Here is a 16194-nt window from a genome sequence, read left to right on the forward strand (position 1 = left end):
AGTGAATCAATCTGCCCATTGACAGGCGGCGGGGGCCTGAGTGCTGATAAGATGGTAGGGTCTCCCGGACCCCTCCTGAGGACCCTTCTCCTAAGGTCATCAGGGTTTGCTTCCAAGCCACCCATCATGTCTTCTCAGTCCCACCCCAGAGCATCCGGGCCACGTATAGCTGTCCTGACAGGTCCTCTTGGAGCGATGGCTGCTGTGTACAGACCCACGGAGGCCCTTCCACTGTCCTTCCAGAGGCAGTGGGATCTGGGTTCACTGATGGGAAAGCTCCTGGTGTCAGAAATACACATGCACACACGAAACTACACACACACACACACACACATGCACAAGCACACGCATATACATACGCATGTATATACTACACACACGTGCACACACACAGAACTATAAACACACACATACACGAGTGCACACACATGCACATATGTATGTATACAACATGAACACACGCGCACACGAGACCACACATGCACATACGTGTGTATACACACCACACATGCATGTGTACTCATACATGCATGTACACACACGAGCACACACACCTGCATGGACACATACATGAACACACACACAGAGAGAACTATAAACACATACACACAAGAGTGCACATACATGTATATATACTACACACACACACGAACACACACACAGAACTATAAACACACACATACACGAGTGCACACACATGCACATATGTACATATACAACATGCATACACATGAACACACACATGCACACATACATGAGACCACACATGCACACATGTGTGTACACACACCACACACCACACACGTACACATACAAACACGCACATGCACTCACATGCAAGTGCACACGTGCATGCACACACACACATGCATGTGCACTCACACATGCATGTACACACACGAGCACACGCACCTGCATGGACACATTCATGAACATACACACACACGCACACGCACACTGCCCAGCAGAGCTGCCCCGAATGCCGCCCACTCTTGCGCTGCCCCCTGTGCTGTGTAGGTCCTTCTCAAACCTCTCCACTGCTTGGTTTTCCAGGAAAACACTTGGTCCCAAGAGCGCTGGCCGCCCACTCACCAGCCCTCCGCTTCCACCTCCTGTCTCAGTCAGTGCCCTGAGAGGAGGCCACACACAGGGGGCTTGCCAACAGAGGACATGGACTTCTCACAGTCCTGCAGGCTGGATGTCCGAGATCACTGTGTGGGGAGACACAGGCGGGAGCCCCCCTCCTGGTTCACAGACCCATTCCCCCTGGTGGAGGAAGGGGCTGGGGAGCTGTGCATGGTCCCCTTGAAAGGGCCCTGATGTCACCCACGGGGGCTTCACCCTCTCAGCCTCGCCACCTCGCTCATTGACCGTCACATGGGGGTAGGGCTTCCGCACACAGGCCCCCCCCTCCTCGCCTCTGCGTGTTTCCCGAAGCCCACAGCCTGGACTCCCTCCTTGCGCCGGCTCACTCGTCTCACTGCCCCAGCCTTTCCCTTCAGGCTTCACGTTACTGCAACACACCATCTGTGCTGCGTCGAACCGCTGTTAACTTTCTGATTTTGAACTGATTGTGCTTTGCTTTTGTGAAATAGCAACGATATGTATTTATGACACAAAATAATAAGCCTAAAATAATGCACAGAAAAAGCATGAAATAATGATGTCAAACACATGTCCACTGTCCTAATAAATGTCAAAAATGAAAATGCAAAGAACAAGATGTGCAATAATTTCATCTCATAATTGCAACAGTCTGCCTCGCTGACCTTGTTTATCATAAATGCCTGTTTTTAGAGTTCTTCTGACAGCCCACCATTGACCAGCGTGACTTCTTTCCTATAACAAAAATATTAAATCATAAATATAATTCCAGAGAGGCATGTAATAGATAAACAAAGAGGCCATAGTAAATGAAATTAGAGTATGATTTAAGTAGCTGATATCATGATGAATTTAAATGACGGGTATAGTTTAGGAAGGGTTCCTGCTAAATGTATACCTAGAAATATGCTAATACTCTAGACATTGAAAATTTTAAAAATTAAAAAGCATTTAACGTGTACTCTAATTTTTTCAATTACTTTATTATTTTGTATATTGAAGTATAGTTGATATACAATATTATGTAAGTTACAAGCATACAATAAAGTGATTCACAAATTCTTAAGGATGCTCCATTTATACTTACTGTAATATATTGGCTGTATTCTCCGTGTTGTACCCTATATCCTTGTAGCTTATTTTACACGTAGCAACTGGTACCTCTAATCCCCAACCCCTGTCTTGCCCCTCCTCCTCCCCTCTGTCCACAAGTGACACCAGATTGTTCTCTGCGTCTGTGGGTCTGTCCCTTTTCTGCTATATTCACTAGTTGTTGCCCTTTTTAGAATCCACATGTACACGATTCCATACAGTATTTGTCTTTCTGGCTTATTTCACTTAGCGTGATACCCTCCAAGTCCATCCATGTTGCTACAAATGGCATTGTTTCATTCTTTACTATGGCTGAGGAATATTCCATTGTGTGTGTGTATTACACCACATCTTCTTTATCCATTCATCTATTGATGAACTCTTACGTTGCTTTCATATCTTGGTTACTATAAATAATGCTACTATGAGTATTTGGACGCATATGTCTTTTTAGGAGTATTTTTGTTTCTTTTGGATATATGTAACCGGGAGGGAAACTGCTAGATCTTGTTAGTTCTATTTGTAGATTTTTCAGAAACCTCAGTGCTGTTTTCCTCAGTGGCTGCGCTAGCTTACATTCCCACCAACAGTGTACAAACGCTCCCTTTCATCCACATCCTCCCCAGCGTTTGTTACGTATGGTCTCTTTGATGATCGTTATTCTTACAGGTGTGAGAGGATGTCTCGTTGTGCTTTGATCTGCATTTCCCTGGTGATTAGCAATCTCGAGCATATTCTCACGTGCCTGTCAGCCCATGTGTATGTCTTCTTTGGAAAAAATGTCCATTCAAATTTTCTGCCCATTAAAAAAATGTTTTTGATGCTGAGTTGTATGAGCTGTTTAATCCACTTTGGATATTAACCCCTTCTTGGTCATATGATTTACAAATATTTTTTATGTATAATCTAATTTTTTAAAGTCAATATTTTAAACCCCAGCCATAGTAGATAAATTGGATGTCTCCAATCTCTGCTTTTTCTCATGATCACCCAGGACCATTTCAGCATTTAGTTACTGAGCCTCAGCATTGACAAAAAAGGAAATTTCCAGAAAAGTGCATAGCATAAGATGTGTTTGTTTTACTTACCTCCTTAATTTTGCTAAAATTATGATGCCATTTTACTCATTTTACTACAGAAAAGTTCCCTCCTCCAAATTCCTCACTGGGAGGGAAGCCATACATATACTTTATTTATATCCTGCAAGCTTCATCATGAAAGGAAACTTGTCCTGGAAACAAAAACAGGGTCTTTGACTTGAGTCTCATGTACTTTGGTTACTTCTGATCTCCTCCCCATCGCATTTCACAAAGATGCGAGGGTAAGCTTGGAAGAAACAGATTCCCTGCAACGAAGCGCGGTGTCTCAGTGGCTTCAGGCACCTGCTCCGCTGCTGTTGTTCAGTCACACAGTCTTGTCTGACTCCTTGCGACCCCACAAGCTGGAGCACGCTAGGCCTCCCTGTCCCTCACCGTCTCCCTGAGTTTGCCCAAGTTCATGTTCATGGCATCAGTGGTGATGCTGTCCAGCCATCTCATCCTCTGATGCCCTCTTCCTTTTGCCCCCAATCTTTCCTGGCATCAGGGATTTACCTGCTTTACTTCTTATTAAGCCATCTTCCAGGTACCAAGATGGGGTCCCATCCAGATGGATGTCAAGGCAATAGCCGCCTGCAGCCACGTGTGCTCAGACACACAGGTCAGTGGTGAAATCTTACTTCTATCCCAGAGGATAAGCTGATTTGTATTTATAGAATGGCTGCCTTGAAGGGTACAAAAGGGTTAAAATCCTGATCTACTAGGAATTCAAGGTGGAGGAGGTTTTACTTCATCTGGGTAAAGACTTCCCAGGTGGCTCAGCAGTAAAGAACTCACCTGAGAAGCAGGAGACGCAGGTTTGATCCCCGGGAAGGGAAGATACTCTGGAGGAGGAAATGGCAGCCCACTCCAGTATTCTTCCCTGGAGAATCCCATGGACAGAGAAGCCTGGTGGGCTACAGTCCATGGGGTCGCAAAAAGTCAGACACGACTCAGTGACTAAACCATAAAGACAAAAGAGAAGTCTATAAACACAATCTTGCAAGTTCATGACCTAGGAAATGCCTGCATTCCACATGCAGAATCTCGTGCATCCTCCACTCACCTGTTTGAAGATGCTGGATAAGTTTGCAAATCATTGGAACCACAGTTCACATCACAACTAAGGATCAGGAAACTCCTCCAGTGGGAGCTTTAACAAAACTCCTTGTGATGGTACATACATATATAAAAACTATGCTATCCACTCAAATCTACTGCTTCAGATCTTTTTTTAAAATGGCAAATACAGAATTCTCTTTATATTTATAAAGTTCTGTGTGCAAATGCAACTGGAGAAAATTTGCAAGTTAGTAAGACCCAATAAAAGCCCTTAATGAAATCACCACTTCATGTCTCAAAAGTAAAATAGCCACTTTTAATATAAACTCTGTTCATAAGAATATATCAGAAAATTATTGCCCACAGCAAGCAGCAGAACACAGGAATGTGAGTTCAAACAGACTCACAAATCACTTTCGACATACTTTCACTGTGTCTGCGAAGAGTTATTCGAGACTCAGGTTGAAGGTCCCAGGACTCAAGGACAGACTTGGCAGAAGGCCCTCGTGATAGAGTATACAGCAACACCCAGAACTACGCAAGCTGTTCCCCTCAAGGGCGATCGGGGACCCTGACTTCCAGGGAACGGAGGTGGGTGGACACAGCCCCAGGGCCCCCATCCTGGCCTGGAGAGATGATTCCAGACTCTGAGTATCTGTGGCAAGCCAGCTCTGTGCCGTGATCTCATGATGTGCCTCCTTGGATCTGCTGCTGCTCACAAAGGAGCCCTCTTTGTCCCCGGTAAGTGCAGATGGTGAGTTTTCAGAATTGTCCCCCTGGGCATCTTCATTCTCGACACATTGGTCGTGATGAAAGGAGGTCATTTAATGGCCTTGGGGGCATATTTAGCAAAGAACAAGACCGAGAGTTTGATACATTTCTCACTGCAGGCACCCTGCTGGGTCATCTGGGCTGAGAGCTCACACTGACCTTGACCTTTGTATACAGAGCAACTGGAAACTTGCAAAGCAGGATGGTGCTTTAGCTCTTAATCACCAGAATCGGTCTTTGCTGAGGCTTCAGGTTTGATTAGATGAGTAAATGTTCTCCACAGAGGCGTAGAGGGTTTTATGAAGCCCTAAATACCCAATGGCAACCCACTCCAGTGCTCTTGCCTGGAAAATCCCATGGACAGAGGAGCCTGGTGGGCTGCAGTCCATGGGGTCGCTAAGAGTCAGACATGACTGTGCGACTTCACTTTCACTTTTCACTTTCATGCATTGGAGAAGGAAATGGCAACCCACTCCAGTGTTTTTGCCTGGAGAATCCCAGGGACGGTGGAGCCTGGTGGGCTGAAGTCTGTGGGGTCGCACAGAGTCGGACACGACTGAAGCAACGCAGCAGCAGCAGCAAATACCCAAGAGCTGCTGCTTGTGCGTCAAGCAGGAAAGTCCCCCCAGAGCAATCTCCTGAGAATGCAAACTGCGGTTCCCGTCCTCCAGCTCCTGGGCTACAGGCTCCCTGCCCATGTGTCCGCTCGCCTTCCTGACAACTCTGGGAAGAATTGAGGTTCACACTCTATGCATCCGGAAACCCACGTCTAGAAATACTGAAGAACCATCCTGGGGCCGCTGTTGATGATCTATGATGATCATAGCCAAGGTTCAGTCCCAAGTTGGCCCTTCCAGGGGTTCTTGGCAACAACATAGAGCTGCCTGTGACCATTTGTGATACTATTTTTGTTTGCTTGTTAATCTTTTAAAAACAAACCATGGTCAGAATAAGCCAGTCCTTTTCTTAGTAGCATTATGAAGCAGCGTTTGTATCACTTACTATGTGCTGTGCTTAGTCGCGTCTGACTCTTTGCGACCCCACGGACTGAAGTCCACCAAGATCCTCTTATTCATGTGGATTCTCCAGGCAAGGACACTGAAGTGGGTTGTCATGCCCTCCTCCAGGGGTCACTTACTGCCGGGAGCCAGCATATTGCATATTGAGTGCATACTGCATATTGCATATTGAGTGCAGCACTTTCCACAGCATCATCTTTCAGGATCTGGAATAGCTCAACTAGAATTCTATCACTGCCGGGAGCAGGAGCTCCGCCCATGGCAAAGGTCATGAGGAAGGAGGCTCGGCACACGCAAAGGCGGGATCGAGCCTCAGGAGTCCCCCTGGAAATTCTCGAGCATCTACCCCCAAAACCTGCTTTGTGTTTTCACCTACACCTCTGACTTTACGGGGGGCTGTCCCCCACTACCTCTCTCTTAAAAAAGAATTAGCTTACAGCTCCAGTTAATATTTCCTGGGTGTGACAGTGTTTAACCTACAAACTCCTTTGGAAATCCTCTAGCCTGCCTGAATAGGTTTTTCCGGCCACATGTGATTGTTCAGAGCCTCCCAACTGTGAGAGGCAGGAGATGTTCTAAACTGTCTAAACACAGATTCCTTTGAGTAGTTAAAAGATTGATTAGAAATTGTATTGGTGAAGGGTTTTTCACTTATTGGGCCAATGTTTGCTGCTATGTCTCCATACTCCTTACCTACTGTGTCCTTGGCAGTGTATTGATTGATATAATGGGTGTATAGAAATGTAAGTAGTAGCCTCAATGTTTGTAAGCTTGGACCCTTGAGTTAATTCTTTTCTTGATTGAGCCCACCTCACCTTTGCCCTATAGGAATGCAGCTTTGTCCAATGCTTTTTTGGAGGCTGGTGCCTGACTTTGGAATAATCACCTTTAGAGAAAAATAAGTTTCTTAAAATGTTAACAGGCCTGCGGGCCAGAAGATGATGTCAATCACCTGAACTTTTGCATATGATAAGTTTGAAAGCCTGGCTTCGATTAGAACCAGGAACTGCTGTCTTTGCATGACTCCACCCCTTCCCGCATTATCCTCTATGCATAACTTAAGGTATAAAAACTACTTTGGAAAATAAAGTGCGGGCCTTGTTCACTGAAACTTGGTCTCCCCATGTCGCTCTCTCTTTCAAATTCTGGCTGAGTCTCCATCTGGAGAGCAGAACCCACCATGCTTGCTAATTATGCCTGGGCTTCTAAGATCCGACCGGGGAGGCCTCAGTGTCTCCTCTCCTTCGGGAGAACGGAAGGACGCCTGCGGCCTACGTAAGTGGTGCAAACTTTTTGTCTTGAAGTTTTATTGGTCTCCCGCGTAAACCAAGCTACTCAGCCTCTTTTCTCCACTGAATTTTCCTACTGAGTTATCCTCATTCTATTACTCTTTATATCCTTAATTAACGTTTAATTAAGCAGTTGTTTCCTGATCCTCGCCTACGCCGTCTCTCCTTTGAATACCCTGGATCAGCCGGGGCTGGACCCCAGCAACTTACTATAATGTAGGAACAGCCTGATGCTGCTTAAAATGTCAAGTTTACAATGAGAAGAAGGGTCTCCTTTGCCCTGGTCCTCCAGGGGCAGAGGAGGAGTGGCTTTGTGGCCTAGTCACTTGCTTTTGGTTACCAGGACTGCTTACCTGCCTTGGGCCAGGATATAATCTTGCATTTCTCATAGAGTCTTACAGTTTTCTCATCTGCAACAGACAGACTCATTTTGGAGGTGCGTCCAGAATATGAGGTACCACAGGCCTCCTCCTCACAGTCCCCAAGCGGAGTTCCAGTCGCTGTCCCCAGCTGCCCTCTGGGGTTTCTGCAGCCGGAAAGAAGCTGTCATCCCTGCTTTCTTCTCTGTTCTCACCCTGGCTGATGGGTATTTACAGAGGTTCTTAAATGTAGTTGAGCAGGGAGACGGGAGGTTAGAGTGCTGGGGTGCAGTCAGGCAGTTTGGACAAAGACATGTTAATCTGCACCAAGAAATCCCAGGGACAGTGGACCGAGCAGGGCCTGGAGTCCAGACTGTCAAGCAGTGGCTGTACTTTTCCTCCAGACACACAAGAACCAGAAAGTGTGCTTCCTCTTTCTTGCCCGCAGGGTCGTAGCCAGGTGAGGAGCAGGCTGGGTCCCCAGGCTGGCGTCTACCTGGCTCTCCCTCCAGGGCTACGGGGTCCCCAGGCTTCCCTCCCCACTAAACAGAAAACAGCGCACGTCTGTCATGGGTCCGGGAGACCATCAGGTTAAATGCGTGAGTGCTGCCTGGAGGGTTGGGGGAGGGGCGGGAAGGGGGAGGGGAGAGGGAAGTGGTGGGGGAGGTGGGAAAGGGCGAGTGGTGAGGGAGGGGAGGGGCTGGGAGGGGAGGTGGGGGAGGGGGAGTGAGGGGAGGGGCGAGGAGGTGGGGAGGGGGAGGGGCGGGGAGGGGAGTGGTGGGGGAGGGTGGGGGGATGTGGAGGTGGGGATGGGCGGGGTAGGAGATGGACAGAGGGTGGTGGGGAGGGGGGCGGTGGGGGAGGGGTGGGAGACATGGGGGAGGTGGAGGTGGGGAGGGGGGAGGGGCAGGAGACGGGGGAGGTGGAGATGGAGGGAGGGGCATGGGGGAGGGGTGGGGAAGGGGTGGGGAGAGGGAGGGGAAAGGGCAGTGGTAGAGGAGTGGGAAGGGGGAGTGGTGAGGGAGGGAGGTGGGGGAAGGGCGGGGACATGGGGGAGGGGAGGGGCAGGGAGGGGAGTGGTGGGGGAGGGTGGGGGAAGTGGAGGTGGGGATGGGCCGAGTGGGAGATGGACAGGGGGTGGTGGGGAGGGGGAGTGGTGGGGGAGGGGCGGGAGACATGGGTGAGGTGGAGGTGGGGGAGGGGCGTGGGGAGGGGGAGAGGTGGGGGAGGGGTGGGTAGAGGTGGTGGGGGAGGGGTGGCGGGGGAGGGCCGGGGCCTTAGCAGAGAACCACCAGGGAGCCTCAAGGAGGTTCCTAAAGGGCCTCTGGCGAAAGAGCCAGGGGCAGGGAATACTTGACATCAGCTTCCTTCCTTCTAAATGTCACTGCTGTGCTCAAGGGGGTCACTGCAGGTCGGGTCACAAGGCAGCGTTTGTGGCTCCTGCTCCCAGACCTAAAAATAGCGAGGTCCCACACAGAGGCTCCTGAGCGCTGTCCACCTGAACGGACCACAGCGGCGTGGGGGAGAGAGGAGGCCAGGCCGCCTCACCCGAGAACATGCCGCCAGGCCCCTCCTGACCTCGCTGAGAGGGAGGAAGATGAGGACCTTCAGCGCAGGCCCAGTCCTCGGGCGCAGGGGCCAGGCCAGGACCAGCCGGGACCGGCAGGGACCAGCCAACGGAGGCATCTCAGAAGGGCAGCCGCTAGACTGATGCCATGTGGGCCCCTCGATTTTGACCACAGGGGGAATATTTACAGAAATGGATGAACGCTGAAATCCAGGGTGTGTGTGCATGTGTGTGTGTGAGTGTGTGCGTGTGCGTGTGTGTGTGAGTGTGTACATGCATGTGTGTGAGTATGTGCACGGGGGCTGGGGTGCCCCTGTTGACTCTGACCAGCCCCCACTGCAGCCAAGGAAGCCGAGACTGCAGTCCTGCCGGTCGTGGAAGCCCCTTCGCTCTGACTTCGCTCGGACCACCCTCTGCTCCAGCCCCTCCTGACTCTGGAGGTAGGGGGCACGCAGACTGAAGGCTATTGCCTTGTACACTATCGCTCAACTATTTCAGAAGTAAACATGTCAAACCCAAATCATTCTACCCTAGAGTGAAACGTCTGTCTTCACCGCGGACAGAGGGGCAGGAGTGGGCCTGTTGGAGGGCCCGGCTCCCGTGCACACAATCCCCAGGGAGGGTCCTGGGTAGGTGTCCCGGGATTCTCTCCCTTTGCCACCTGCCCCAAGGGAACCCCTTGGGAGGGAAGACGTCACCGTGCTGGTGCCAGGCTCTGCAGGCGCCTTCCCAGCCAAGGCAGTGTTAACAGAGGCGACACGCGGGAGGCTGGAAATGCACTTGCTCACCGCAGAGTCCTCCTGCTGGCTGGAGTGGAACACAGCTCGTGGTGCCCTCTCCCAGGCCCAGCCAGCCCACGCTCGGCTTGTTCTGGGGGTGTGGAGAGCGCCCTCCCCAGCCCACAGCCCAGTGCTCCGACCCGGAGCCATCCCACCATCCTCCCCAAAGGCCGGGGCCATCCTGTGGCCCAGGGTCTCCGGGTTGTGGCTGGCATCTCTAGTGGCCGTGGACGGCTTACACTGGAGGACTTTGCAAAGCTCTTGACTTCCCTGGTGGCTCAGAGGGTAAACTGTTAGCCTACAATGCAGGAGACCCGGGTTCAATCCTGGGTTGGTAAAAATCTCCTAGAGAAGGCAATGGCAACTCACTCCAGTACTCTTGCCTGGAAAACCCCACGGACGGAGGCGCCTGGTGGGCTACAGTCCATGGGGTTGCAAAGAGTCAGACACAACTGAGCGACTTCACTTTTACTTCTTTTCACTTTTCAGTGCTGATTAAAGCCCAGTGCTTGGACCATTCTTAAAGATGTTGACGTTTTAAAAATGGCAGCATCAGTTCGGTTCAGTTCAGTCGCTCAGTCGTGTCTGACCCTTTGTGACCCCATGAATTGCAGCACGCTGGTTATTCCCACAATGCCCTGGTTTTTCATCCTTAAAATAGTTCTGTGCGTCCAGTGATCTCTCCCACGTGCTCCTGACAATGACCTCGTAGCTGAGCACGGCTGCCCTGAGTTTCCCTCCCCTTGGGGCTCCCAGGCGGAGGCGGGAGAAGCAGGAGCTGAGCGAGCGGCTGCGCGGGGCTCTGTCTAGGGAGGCTGAGGATCAGCCCTGCTCTTGCAGGCACTCCAAATAAACCCTCTCCTTGAAACCCAAGCAGTGTGGTGAGGCAACCTGCCCCGGCTCCCCGAAAGCCAAGAGCAGAACAAACAGCTGCATTGATTTGAGCCCAGCACCCACTGGGTGTGCGAGAAGGCCAGCTGGCAGTGCCCCAGTGCCCCCCAGGGCCCCCGAGCCAGCCGAGTAAACACTGAGAGAAAGTCAAGTGCATTCAGATGCCCAGGGAGCTGTCAAGGGCCGAGCGGGTCGCTAGCCCCCGAGTTGCTAGCCCGAGGGAAACACTGAGCCTGTGTTCATCTCCTGGTGCAAACGCATAGCCGTGGCAGATCACACCCACCAAGGATTATTCTCCAGAATTAATAGAAAAGAGGTGACCGAGACTGAGCGTGAACGGACCATCTGCTGAATTTTTGGTGCCCTTTGCTGTTTTACAAAGTAAGTGCCTTCATGACAGTAATCCGGCCACCACTGCCTTGTAATGAGGCTACTTCACTGTAAAACCTTGGCTCAAAGAGGTTAGAACGCTTGTTCAGGTCGCTCCAACGGCAAGAGGGTCTCAGATTTCAACCCGGACAGTGGCCTTAAACATAAAGATGAACGCTCTTGCCCAAAACTGTAGCGATGAATTTACCAAGGGAACCATTGTGTGTGCCTCCAGGTTCTTCCATTCATCTGGCGGGCACCGGCCGGGACCAACAAGGCCAGCTGACGCCTCCGCGAGGCACAGGTTTCCTCTGAAGAAGCAGGTTATTTTTTAGGGAATCTCCTCTTGAGAAAAAGCATTTAGAAAAAGAAACCAGACTCCAAGTAAAGTTGGAAATGAAATACTGGGGCATAAAGCACTGCATGACAGAGTTAATCCCCCTACGGCACTTAGAGCTCCGAAAATGTGATTAAAAACAAGACAAATGGCCCCGAGAATAACGGACGCTCTTTGTCCTTTGTTTGACCAATAGGCGGCCAGAAGAGCAGGTCCCAGGAGCCAGGCTGGCAAGAGCTGGGGAGTGTCTTTCCATAACTGGAAGACTGATGAGCTGTGAGGAATACCATGCAGCTACATGCACGGCTCCCGTGATGGCAGACTCACACAGAGAGAGGACCCCACATGCCCGCTGATGGTAACCCTTATGTAACAGAGAGACCAGAAGGCCGGGGAGCTGCCGTCAGGGGCTGTCAGCTCCACAGTAAAGCACACTTGACCTTCTCCAGATTTTGCAGGAATTCTCCTTTTCGGTGGGTGCGTGCATGCTCAGTCACTCAGTTAGACTGACTCTTTGTGGCCCCATGGACTGTATGTAGCCTGCTAGGCTCCTCCACCCATGGAATTTCCCAAGCAAGAATACTGGAGAGGGTTGCCATTTCCTACTGCATGGGATCTTCCCGACCCAAGGGTCGAACCCGTGTCTCTTGTGTCTCTTGCATTGGTAGGCGGTTCTTTAACACTCTGCTACCTGAGAAGCCCAAACAACAAACAGATCATTTTGTTTTTTTGGTCATGCCTTGCAGCACATAGGCTCTTAATTCCCTGACTCGAGATCGAATCCTTGCCCCTTGCACTGGAAGCCTGAAGTAATTCTGTAGTATTTCATCACATGGACAGATTCATGTCAGCACGACCCTAGTCAAGATACACATAACAAAGTGCACAGCTCATCTTTTAGGGGGGTTGTGTCCACGTTTCCCAACTAGGAAGACATCAAGGAAAACAAACCTCAGAGTGAAGCACGGATCTGACCTTCGTGGAACCAGAAGGGGCTGGAGCCTGTTTCTGAGCAACAGCGAGCAGGTGGCTGCGAGGGGCAAGTAGGCAGGCGGGAGAAAGAGGAGGCATGGACCTTCTTCCACCTCATTGTTTACCTTGAAATCAGCACATTTCCTTACTTAAAAATACTGAAACCCAGGAACTATATTCAATACCTTGGAACAACCTATAATGGAAAATAGTCAAAAAATATATATATATTGATATATATGTATAACTGAATCACTTTCTTGTACCCCTGAAAAAAGATACTGTAAACCAGCTACACTTCAATTAAAAAAAAAAGGAAACCCAACAAACAAACAAGAAGTCAAACACAGACCAATTATTGAAAGGAATGAAAATTTCCACATGGGATCGCAAGGCCGAAGGTGGAGGGGTCATGGGACCTGCCCAGAGCCTCGGGAACCTACCACGTGGGGCTTCTCCCACGCTGGGCGTTTCAGCAGAAAGACTCTGGGGCCCTGAATTCCGAATTCTGGAGTGTTCCAGGAAGGCATCTGTGCTGCAGAGAGAAGCAAGAAGAGGAAGCTGCCTTCTCGGTGGGCTGCCCTGAAGACAGAGAGTCCCGTCCCGTCCCAGGAGCCCGCCCGCTCCTCCTGGCCCCCAGGCCGACAGAGTCCAGGACACCAGCTCACGCTGTGTCTGCAGAGGCTGTGCATTTGTCTGCAGAAGCAGGCTCTGTTTCACTTTGTTCTGATTCAGCCACTTGTTCGAGAGACTGAAAAGTTGGTTCTGTAGGGGTCTGTTCCTTTGTTTAGGCAGAGTTGGTAATTTAACCAAAAATCCTGCCAGCACCTCTTTAAGCTCTCGAGTTTTCTTCCCCAAACCTGCTGACCCCCTCTGGAGGATCCCAAGCAGGTGCTCACCTGAGACAGGATCCCGGTGTGGCTACAGGGGTCACCTCACCCACACACACGAGCCCTTATTGTACTGTCTTGAGCATTAACTAGGTGCATGAGAAATCATTTCATTTTATTTTTCAGAGTGAGACAAGATCAATACAGTGACTTATCCAAGTTAAATTAATTAGTGGCAGAAAAAAACTGAAATAACCTCCCCCACAATTTATCTTCCTCGCAATTTCCTTCTGTATGTGGACTCTGGGATAACTACAGTGCTTATGAGAAAAACACACAGAGAAGAAAAATACATTCAAGAGACCAAGTGTTTGCAGGGCAGCAGAATGAAAGCAATTCTGTAAGTAATAAAGAATTTTATTTAAAAGCTGTAATTATTTATTAAAATTCATATTAATAGAGTCTCTAAAGTAGCTCTTAATACCTGAAGCTCATTTTAATTTCAGTGAACGATACTCCTACTGTGCATAGGACGTGCGACAGGATTGTGCAAATGATGGTCCCGTCAGCAGCTGGCCTATTCGGTCCTCTACACCTCACTTTCAAGTCCTATTTCTTGCCGGCCAGCTCTCTGCCTCCAAGCATAGCAGGATGCTTCCCTGTCCCCCCTGGCCCCTGGGGGTCCTACATGCGAGGAAGAGGGACGCTTGCCCTGAGCCCCGCCGAGAGCAGTGCAAGACCGGCCCCGGATCACACCTGCCACAGCCCAGCCCAGGACCGCAGGTACCACGGAGAGGGTCCGTGGACAGAGTTCTGACAAGATGTGCAAATCCAGTCTGCTGACTCAGGGCCCATTTCAGTCACATCCGACCCAGACTGATTCAGAAAGACAGGCTCGGAGAGAGCGAGGCCTCTTCCTGACGGTCTGAGCATCCAGTGTGCAGACCGCAGCGTATGAAATCTGGGATCTGCATTAGCCTCAGCCACTCGCTATGCCCCGCCCACTCGCTATACCCGGCCCACTCGCTGTACCCCGCCCACCCGCTATGCCCCGCCCACCCGCTATGCCCCGCCCACCAATGGCTTTGCCCCCTTTTCTCATTAAAGTGTGTCCCAGCCCACCGTATAATTCTGTGCATTCACCTAGAGCACAGAAGTCTCAAGAAATGAAGAAAAAGCAAAATAAAGAAAAGAAAATGCATGCAAAGATCTTTTGAGCAAAAGACTGTTAATAAGCATTAATGGCTAACATGTCTATGTAATCACTCTTTCTTTTGAACTAAACTTTTTATTGAAACAACGATAAGGAATTCTGTTATACGAGGTAAGACATCTCCATTAATGTTTACTGGGACTGCCCGTGCAATTGTAATCACTTTATCCTGCACTTTACACTTGCCCTCTTGCTCCTTCTTCCAGCTTGCTTTGCGATGGGGAGTTTGTTGTTCTAGACACTCCTGACAAATCACCACGTCCCCTTGTTGGCCTCAGTTGCTTGAAGCACCACATTTATACCCATTTCCCACCTTGAGAGGTTCACCCTCTGTGTCTTTGATTCCCCAGCTTCATCTGAAGCTCTTATTTATTTTAAATGTATTTTCTACTTGCACTGATACCCTAAAGTATCCATTCTTTCCTAATATACTAGATGTGTCTCATAAGCTGTGAAAAAGTTTTATATTGGACTACCTTGACTGAGGGGAAAATGAGCCTTTGACAGAAGGAAAAGTATCCCATAAACATTTATTAAACCTAAATTAGCCACACTAATTTGTCAGGAAATGATAGAAGAGCCTGCCACATTAGTTTTCACCTTTAGCCACTACCTTTGAGAATCTTAATGTACCTTCTCTAACTGGAGGTATGAAGTTGTGTAAAGGTGGATTATGTGTCCACAATTCAAACTTTCAGGATTCATTTTGGCCCCAGTTAGGTAACACCAAGCGGTAAATGATTTTTAAGAACTCTCTAAACACTGCTTTATTTGCATGGCCTACAGGGCATTCAGTAAATGCAATAAATATGTTTCTTCCTAAATGTTTTCATGATGTTTAAAATACTCTGGATTTACTAAATACTTGAACACATTTGGTTAATCAGTATCTCTCTGCCCCTTAATCTCTAAATGCAAGTAGGCTTTAAAGGAAATTATGACTCATATGTTTCTAATTCCTATATTCTTACTGAAACTTATCTAAATGTTGCTTTGTAATATTTATCTGATGTTCAAGAGTTTTTGAACTTTTAACTGTTTTCCCAAAGTCAGGACCTTATGTTTGGAAAAACAATTAGCTGGAAAGCCTACATATTTCAACTCTGAACTCATAAGGTTTGCAAGGACTTTTATACACGAGCAAATGTTATTCTCTACAAATAGCTGGGGATTAAATCATTGAATTCCATTTTTCCTCGTGGGAGTAGGTAGGGACCAAGGGGATGCACTGGGAGGGGAAGGTGTGGTGGCTTTATGCCGAGACTGGGACAGAATTTCAGGAGACGTGGGTGTGAAGCTGGGAGCCCTCTGTCTGGGCCTCTGGGCCCTGGGGTGGTGCCTGGTGGGGTCCGGGGGGGTCCAGGTGGGGTCCGGTGAGGGGGAGTCCAGTGGGGCTGGGCTCGGGAGTGGCCAGGACCGCTTCATTTCTTTAGTTAGGTTTTTATCTGGGTGCATCAGGTCTTA

General features: G+C 49.4%; 1 long non-coding RNA gene across 3 annotated transcripts; it reads left to right on the forward strand.

Moving 5' to 3' along the window:
- The first annotated feature begins 4728 nt into the window (after positions 1–4728).
- Positions 4729–15220, forward strand: LOC123327625. 3 transcript variants are annotated; one of them, XR_006639616.1, is made up of 7 exons: positions 4729–5075; positions 8221–8371; positions 9250–9779; positions 11614–11701; positions 11912–12192; positions 13704–13917; positions 14024–15220. It is a non-coding gene; the product is annotated as an uncharacterized LOC123327625 (long non-coding RNA). The 3 variants fall into 3 exon arrangements; XR_006542218.2 differs by lacking the exon at positions 11614–11701 and having other exon boundaries at positions 4730–5075; positions 14024–15214; XR_006542219.2 differs by lacking the exons at positions 11614–11701; positions 11912–12192 and having other exon boundaries at positions 4734–5075; positions 14024–15209.
- Positions 15221–16194: the final 974 nt, after the last annotated feature.

Source organism: Bubalus bubalis, chromosome 10, assembly GCF_019923935.1.
Source record: "Bubalus bubalis isolate 160015118507 breed Murrah chromosome 10, NDDB_SH_1, whole genome shotgun sequence".
Lineage (NCBI taxonomy): Eukaryota > Metazoa > Chordata > Mammalia > Artiodactyla > Bovidae > Bubalus > Bubalus bubalis.